Source organism: Lynx rufus, unplaced genomic scaffold (genome assembly GCF_022079265.1).
Source record: "Lynx rufus isolate CCGP_SWC_20201006 ecotype Redwood Valley unplaced genomic scaffold, mLynRuf1.p SCAF_7, whole genome shotgun sequence".
In the NCBI taxonomy this organism is placed as follows: domain Eukaryota; kingdom Metazoa; phylum Chordata; class Mammalia; order Carnivora; family Felidae; genus Lynx; species Lynx rufus.
In genome coordinates, this window is record NW_025814889.1 from 23090943 (window position 1) to 23099866 (window position 8924).

General features: G+C 38.9%; 1 pseudogene; it reads left to right on the forward strand.

Annotated features, from left to right (window-relative positions):
- The first annotated feature begins 669 nt into the window (after nt 1-669).
- LOC124501292 (gametocyte-specific factor 1-like) lies at nt 670-1168 on the forward strand (annotated as a pseudogene).
- The last annotated feature ends 7756 nt before the right edge of the window (nt 1169-8924 follow it).

An 8924-nucleotide genomic window follows, 5' to 3' on the forward strand; every position in this document is an offset into this window, starting at 1 on the left:
TCCAGAATGTACATACAGGCATAGTAAAGGTCAGTAGAACCATAGCTTTCCTGATGGAATCCACAATGTTGTTGGTGTGTGGGCTGATAAAGAATGACAAGACAACAAAAAAGTTATTCCTGGAGCACCTGGGTGGCTCAGTCCATTAAGCATTGACTCTTGATCTCAGCTCAGGTGATTTAATGCTTACTGAGTTCAAGCCCCAGGTCGGGCTCTGTGCTGATAGCATGGAGCCTGCTTGGGATTCACTGTGCCCGCCCCCCCCCCCATTCTCTAAAATGAAGAAATAAACATTAAACAAACAGGAACCTAAAGAGTGGGAAGGGCCTAGGGTGGTGTGCCCCTCAAAGGGGAAGGAGGCTCCAGGAGGCCCAGGCTCCCGCAAAGCCAAGACCAGCGTCGCAGGAAGTGGGGTGTCTCCGCCCCTTAATGTCTGAAGCCAGAAGCAGGGGCACCAGTGTGGGGAGAAAGCGACTGTTAAGAAGAGCGCGTCTCCACGGAGGAAGAAAAACAATTGTTTTACGGATACCTCAGCTCTGTTAAGTGTTTAACCAGTTGCTTTAGGAGATACATTCAGCCCCCAAACTTGACTGCTTCATGTAATTTGTCCATTTCATCGCAGTCTAGTTCTAGGGAAAAGCACTTGGATTTAGCTCCTCCATTTCCAACATGGAAGAAACTTACATCGATTGCCTGGACCCTGAAAAGCTATTACAATGTCCCTATGACAAAAACCACCAGATCAGGGCCTGCAGGTTTCCTTATCATCTTATCAGGTGCAGAAAGAAATAACCCGATGTCGCAAACAAATTGGCCACTTCTCCCTTCAATGCTTGTTGCTCAGGCTGAAATCGGCCACCATATTTCAAACTGTGATGATAAAAGTTGTATTGAACAGGAGGATGTTGTCAACCAAACCAGGAACCTTGGACAAGAGACTCTGGCTGAGAACACATGGCAGTGCCCGCCTTACCATGAGGAGTAGGATAACAATCTGTGGGAACAGACCAGCACCCCATTTTTCGTGGGCACAGCCAACTACTGTGGGAACAACAGCCCTGCAAGCAACATAGTTAGGGAGCGTAACAGTAACCTGGTTTCAGGCATGCATGTTCCCAAATCTCTGCCATATGTTCTGCCATGTAAAATCAACGGAAATGCACAATAACTGAATATCTATCTCATCAAATGCCAGACCCTAGAAGGCTCTTGCTTCCTACTGCTACCAGTGGGTTCTTCATTTTTTTTCCCCTCCTAATCTCCTTGTAGAAAGATTAACTGTCTGTGACTTTAAAAAACAAAAACAAAAACAAAAACCTCTCTTGGCAAGAGTCTTCTGATCCCCACAAAATAACAGAAGAAAAGTGCATATCTGTCAAATTGTCATAATTCTCCTATATATACATATATGATTGTTTTTATATTATAGATACATATCTGCATAGAATATTATTTGGAAACTTACACAAGACACTGGTCACAATGGTTTCTTCTGGGGGATTCAGTGACTGTGGGAAATAGGTATGTGGGAGACTTACTTTCCCCAACTTCCATTTGGGTAAATCATTGGTCCTTGTGTATACATCGCTTATTCTCACACACACATACACACACACACACACACACACACACACAGCAAAGTAGAAAATAGTTCCTAATAAAATTACAAGTGCACATACCTTTTGACCTCCTTATTTCTCTCCTGGGAATGATTCCCTGCAAATATAGCCAAATGTGTGAAATGATGTATGTTCAAAGTCATTCACTGCAGCGTTGCTTTTAATAGCAAATATTGAAAACAACTTAAGTGAAATATTAAATGTCTGTCAATAGAGCCCTGATGAAACAAATTATATAGACCCATACAATTTAATACCACACATCCACAAAAAATAAATGAAGAACATTATGTATTGATAAAAAATGAGCTCTACAATATTACTAACTGAAGAGGGTAAGTATTTCATCCTCTCCTTTGAGGTAACAAAATGAAAGGAATATATATATATGTTTATACATATATACACATATGTCTATATGTATGTACAGTTATGTATGTCTTATGCATACACATACATACATATATTCACTTCTTTTTATAAAATATTTCTGAAAGGTACATAAAAACTGATAACATTGGCTGTTTCAGGAAAAGAGAATTTGGTGGTGGAGGTTCATGGGTGGGATAGATAGTTTTTATTCCAAAAGAATTCCATAGAGGGGCGCCTGGGTGTGTCAGTCAGTTGGGTGTCCGACTTCGGCTCAGGTCATGAGCTCGTGGTTCGTGAGTTCAAACCCCACATCGGGCTCTGTGCTGACACCTCAGAGCCTGCATCCTGCTTCAGATTCTGTGTCTCCTTCTCTCTCTGCCCCTCCCCCACTCACACTCTTTCTCTGTCTCTCAAAAATAAATAAACATTGGAAAAAAATTAAAAAAAAAGAATTCCATAGATAGTAACATTTCCATATCAATAACAACATTTAGATAAGTGTATATGCTTGCTTCATAGACTACATTTGAGTGCCTAAAGTTAAGGCATTTAAAAAGTCTATGTGTGTGTGTGTTTGCATATGTGTGTATATATATCATATATATATATATGAAATATATATATCATATATATCACCCATCCATCCTCATTTCTTTATATAGGCAGCATCCTGTGGAATAATAAGTCTGATTCTAAAGGCCATATCTGCATATGCAACTTAAAAAAATTAATATGTTCATGGCTTTTTTACACCAGTCTTGTTAAAAGTATGCTCAGTTTCCAGGGATAATTAGCATTAACTTAGTCTGTTGCTAATTTCAGTTATTTCTCACCAAGTACATTATGAAGAAAAAATGCTGCCGCCTTTGATGTCACTCACCAATGAATGAATCAATCAATCTTTTATCATGAAGACAAAATTCCTCTTTTTTAATTTTTTTGCCACATTATTCTAAGAGCACAGAGTCTGTGATACAGTCAAAGAGAATGTTCTTTTCTAATGGGAACCACTCTTTCTAGTTAATAGGACATACTCCATTTCTTTTAAAAATTTTCTCCTTCTGTCCCTGTTCCCCTCCCTCCTTCTTTTTGTTCTCCCCTCCTTTCCTTCTTTCTTGCTGCACTAGTGTCCTAGAGAGACCGTCTATTTAAAATCCTTAGAGGAATGAACACCCTGTGGTTGAAAACCTCAAATGACTATTATTAAGAAAGCTTACATCTAAAAAGACCAAAAACTAGTGAGAGTTTTGCTTTACTTAACACTCTTTCCAGTATGGCAAATGGCAGATTGGGCTGATAAGTGTTGTTGCAAATCATTGGCTCTGGGTCTTCTAGTGCTTTTTTGTGTCCTGATGAATTTAGAGACCAAACTTCTGCTTAAGCTAAATTGAAAATGGTCATTTACTTTTTTTTTAATCGTCATGTATTTTTAGAATGACAGACCATTAGAACCAGAGGGAGGGTTGAACAAAATCGACTTCAGTTTCGTTGCTTTACAGATGAGAAGACTAAAGTTGAGGGACACTAAGTGATTTCCCAAAGATTGCATAACTTACTGTCAGAGCCAAACTTGCTGATTTTTTTTTCACCATAACACATCTCAGTCAGGAAGAAACAAACCCTCCAGAAAAATTATCTTGCCCTTTTTTTGTCCCTTCTATGCTTGTCTTCTGCTTGGAATCACCAGTGTTTATGAACAAATCATATTCTATGGGTTCCTAGGAACGTGGAAATGAGAGAAGTTAGATTGCCCTCTTAAGAGTTGATTATGATATTAACTAGCATTGGCCTTCTTACCTACTGAAAAATTTTCTTGAGCTGTTGGAAAGTATCCTTTGCTTTGGTGGTCAAACTATTAATGTGGGTTGTATTAATAGACATGTAAGTCACCTGCTAATGTTGTGACATTGGCCAATGACATTAACATATCTAGAGAGATAAAAGGATTTCAGCATAAGAGCTTGAACTGCAAATATAAAAGAGGAAGAGAGGAGCCAATGTAGGAGTTGACCAGTATCCTGCTCAGAGCAGAGGAGAGGGAAGCCTCTCAGCTGGGATGTTGAGAGTTTCATTCCCATTGTCAAGGCTCTCCCTTACTAAAAGGGTGCTCCTTTTTTGAATTTTCTTGGCTTCCTGGTTTTCTTCTAACCTCACAGGCCACTCATTCTGTCATCTACTTGCTCCTTCCTGCTCTCCCATCTGACTTCTACATGGTAGAGTCATTGACATGTATTTGTCTTCTCACTCAATACTTTGTCCCAAGGTGATTTCATTCATGCTGATGAATCCCCAGATTTATAGTTCTGTCCCAGATCTCTTTTCTGACTCAAATTATCTATCTATCTATCTATCTATCTATCTCATCTATCTCCAACTAGATGTCACAGGATTGTCACAAATACATGTGTAAAATTCTGTCTATCATCACCATTGTCATCATTTATCTCCAACTAGAAATCACAAGATTGTCATAAATACAAGAGGTCTAAAATTGTATTCATGATCTCTTTACCTATCCTCCCCAATCCGGTTCACCTTTGCATTTCCCCAACTCAGAAAATGGCACCTCCACTGACTGGCTGCTAAAACCATAAATTTGGTGGTCGTCCTTGAAATCTCCCTCTTCCTCCTCTTTCAACCCATCACAAAGTTATATTTTTGTTTGTTATATATTTCTTTGAAGCCAACAGCTATGCTTTGTCTTCACTACCACAGCACTGATTTTATACCACAATTTTCTTTACCTGCAGGATTAGGATAATCTCCTAGTCTCCCATATTCATTCATTCATTCATTCATTCATTCATTCTACTTTAATCCATGTAGCAAGTGATCATTTAAAAATGGACTGGATCATGCCACTTCCCTGCTTAGAACACACTAATGCCCATCACTTCCCTCTTCATCTTCAGCTTGAATCTTTCTCCCTTCTCTGTACACTCCAGCTCCAATGGCTGCCTTCCTCCTAAGGGTTGAGGGTTTCCTGCCCCAGATTCTTTACACATTTTATTCTCTCTGCTTGGAATTCTTTTCCTCCCACAACCTTTCTCTTCCCCACCTCTCCCAACTTCTATTAATTCTTCAGACTATTTTTAAGTGTCATAGAGACAGAAAGTAGAATGGCAGTTGTCAGGGGGTGGGGGGAAGGGACTGAATGGGGAGTTCTTCTTTAATGGCTATAGAGTTTGTTTCATAAGATGAAAATATTAATGGAGAAGGATGCTGGTGATGGTTGTACAACATATTGAATGTACTTAATACAACTGAACTGTACGCTTCAAAATGGTTAAGATGATGAATTTTGTTATGTGTTTGATTACAGTAAAAAAAATTGATTTTCAGATGACAACTCAGACTCATGTACCTTTTCATTCATGTGTATCAGTCTCTGAGGTCCTGAGAACAGTGAACCTGTGGGACCTCAGACTTGGGGTCAGGCCCTGGGTCACATTAATTCACTAATAAATATAACCCATGAGGCTTTGTTAGAGATAGCCTTGCAAACCTTTTTCCTTAGTGATGCTTGGCAGCCTTACGATTTAAGCTTATCTTTTTGAGGGGGAATATCTGTGTTGAGTAATTCAGGAAGTATTGCCAAATTTTTGCCAGTTATTAAAGATAGCAGTTTTCAAATACAGTTATCATCTGCATGTGCCACTAAAGAGATTAGCCAGACTAGGCTAATTTCAGGACTTCTAAAATGTTCAGTCAGGTCCTTCCCAGCAACTGGATTTTATAAGCTTGGGAAATGCTATTGACAGTATACTAATGGACCCAGAACCAATTGGACAGAAGTACTACAGAATTGAAGGATTCTTAATAATAAATCTTAGCAATAAATGTATTATCCTTCTACATGCCAGGGACTATGCTTTTATACACGTATTGTTTCATTCTGTTCTCATCACAACTCCGCAAAGCATGGCTATGGGTTATCGACCCCATCGTATAGATTAGGAAAACGTATCTTTTTCTTTAAGTTTATTTATTTATTTTGAGAGAGAAGGGGAGATGGGAAGAGAGAGGAGGAGAGAGAGAATCCCATGCAGGCTCCACATTGTCAGTGCAAAGCCCAGCGCAGGGCCCCATCTCATGAACCGTGAGATCATGACCTGAGCTGAGATCAAGAGTTGGGTGCTCAACTGTCTGAGCCACCCAGGTACCCCAGGAAAACATAGCTTAAAAAGATTTTAGCACAGTTAGTAAGTGTTGAGCTGGGATGTGAACCTGAGTCCACCCAACTCCAATGCTTAAGTTCATAAGCACTACGTGAAAGTGCCTTCCCCTGACTTGATCATACAGCAAGCTGCTGTTGTATTAACTGCTTTGTTTAGTAATCCCTATCTTCTAAGTCTGATTTTTGTCATGATAATTAATGATACCAAAGGGTCATTAATATATATGCTTGGGCATCATTAATTTATTCAACAAAGACTTTTCTGAGCACCTTCTATCTACCAGTTATTATGTAGATTCTAAGGAATGCAGATGATGAGATACAGTCCCTTCTCCCCCAGAAGCTTGCCGTTTTGTGGGAAGCAGCAGATAACCACATATGCACAATACGATATGAGCAATGCTAGAATAGGACAGAGTCTGAGGCATCAAAAAGGGATGTCACAGAAATGTAATGTGATCCAACTCTTGAAGAGCAGAGATCTTCCAGGCAGATAGGCAGGAGGAGAAAAAAAGGGTAGAGAAAAACACTGTGCAAAATTTGGGGAGGCTTCTATACTTCAGTATTAAAGGAACACCTGTCACAGTGGGGTGGGGGTAGCATTTCAAGGAACCAATTGGAAGAAATCACAGGCAAGGGGCCAGACCATATCAGATGTTTGTTCTATTCAGAGCTCTTTTGAATAGGAATAGAAACCAAGTCAAACTAGCTGCAGGCATGAAGTTTGACCTTTTAGGCTCGAGTGCCTTCTCCCAAATGCCTGTGGTCTTGTGTCTCTTAATTCACGTTCTCAAGAAAGAGAATCTGATCAGTCACTGACCAAACGTCTGAGTCAGGGGTCTGTCCCTCCCCTGCCTGGGTAGGATGACCCAGGTGTGTGTGTGTGTGTGTGTGTGTGTGTGTGTGTGTGTGTGTGTGTTTGGATGTGGATATGGGAAGCTTGCACTGGAGCTTTTCAAGTTTGGGATCCCATGGTAGGGTGGTTTAGGATAATGTCTCAGGAACAATGGATAGGAAGATTTCCCTAGGAAGCCTGTGAGTGAGAAAGGCAATAAAGTCAATCTAGCACAACATTGTGGGCCTGGGGAAAAGTATGTATTCTTTAGTAGAAATTTACAGAAATCGAGAGAAAAATCATCCATTAGAACCACAGGGATATCACTTAAGGCAACTCTCATTCATGGCCCCAAAACATAACCATGATAAAGCTGAAATAATTCGGGTTTCTTTGCATTGCTACTGACTTTGAATTATTTAAAATTTAGTGTGTATAGGAATCATCTCACAAATAAAATTCTACATCTTATCCTTAAGTGTCACGGAGAAGGATGGCTGTACTGAGCAGAGCCACTAGACGAAAGGAGACTTGAGTCCCTAACTGACTGCATGAAAACAGAGGACATACCCTCCTCATTAACATAGGACAATAACGTAAATGAGAAATTTTTATCAGGCAAATCAGATTTGGAGGTAGTTGGTGCAATTAGTGTAACTGACTTAGAAAATGCAAACAGAAATGGTGTGTATCTTTTCTAGGCTTGGCCTGTCCATGAGTCTCCCAACTCTGGATAGAACAGAGCCTACCCACTCCCTAGGTCTGGGTTCTTGAGCAACTGTGTGCAAAAGAGTTTCTGCTCATTTATTCACAGCACAGTACTGTTATGTGAGCAAGAAATGAGTTTCTATTATGTTATTATTATACATTTGGGGGTTTATTGTTATAGCTATTAGCTTACCCTAAGAGGCAACCACCCATTCTGGATAATAGCTATCTTTAATTTTAGATCTGCTTGAAGGTGATAAAGAAATAAAGAAATGATGTTCATAAAAAGATATGAAAAAAGCCTAAAGTGAGTTTTCAAAAACATTTGTGTATAACCATTTTATTTAAAGTAAGCTTTTGTACCATGCTCTCAAATTCTGTTTGGGAAAAGTCTCAAAAGGTTGCCATATTTTTTTCTATTTTCCATAAGATTAAAATCAGTGTTAGTAGCAGATGTTGTTATTCTCTGATATTTTCTAGTTCATATGTATTACTGAATTTCTCTAAAGTTTCATAAAAAAAAATATTTTCCTTTTAGACTTTCCTTATAGCCATAGAGTTGAAGACAGCTCTACTCACATAAATTTATTGCTTAATAAATTAATCTTACAAATAGAAACATTAGAATTCAAAAAACAGATACCTAGGACCAAAAGGAAAAAGCAACATCCCATTTCAGTGCAACACATATAATGAATTATGGAGTAAAGCACTTACAGTGAATAGCAAAGTTTTGAAAAGTTGGTATGCTTGGAAGAAAGTTATTCTCTTTGATTATCCTCAGTGATGCATTTTGTAAATTGTGTTCTTGATTTTATGCTGCCTTCTTCATTTTTCTTCCTTGAAATATAAGCCCTTCGGCATATATAGCATTATAGACATTGAAAATATTTGCAGTTGGGAATGGTTGGAAATGACATAGGCTATCCTAGAATATACACTGCTAAACGTGGGCGGTTCTGAAAAAATATGCCAAGAACACTGGAGAAGCAAGAAAGCATATGCCACTATTTCCAATTCAAAATACTTAAGTTTTTAATGTTGTGTTCTTTGTATCGTGCAGTGTAGAAAAAATCGGAAGTTCCTAGTGCTGGCTTTATTCTTTGGGGCCCGGAAATTAATATTTATGTGAAACAAGTACATAATAATAATGGATTATACTACAAGTTGGAACACGCAACATCAAACTTCATGCTTAGAAAACGTAACGCTG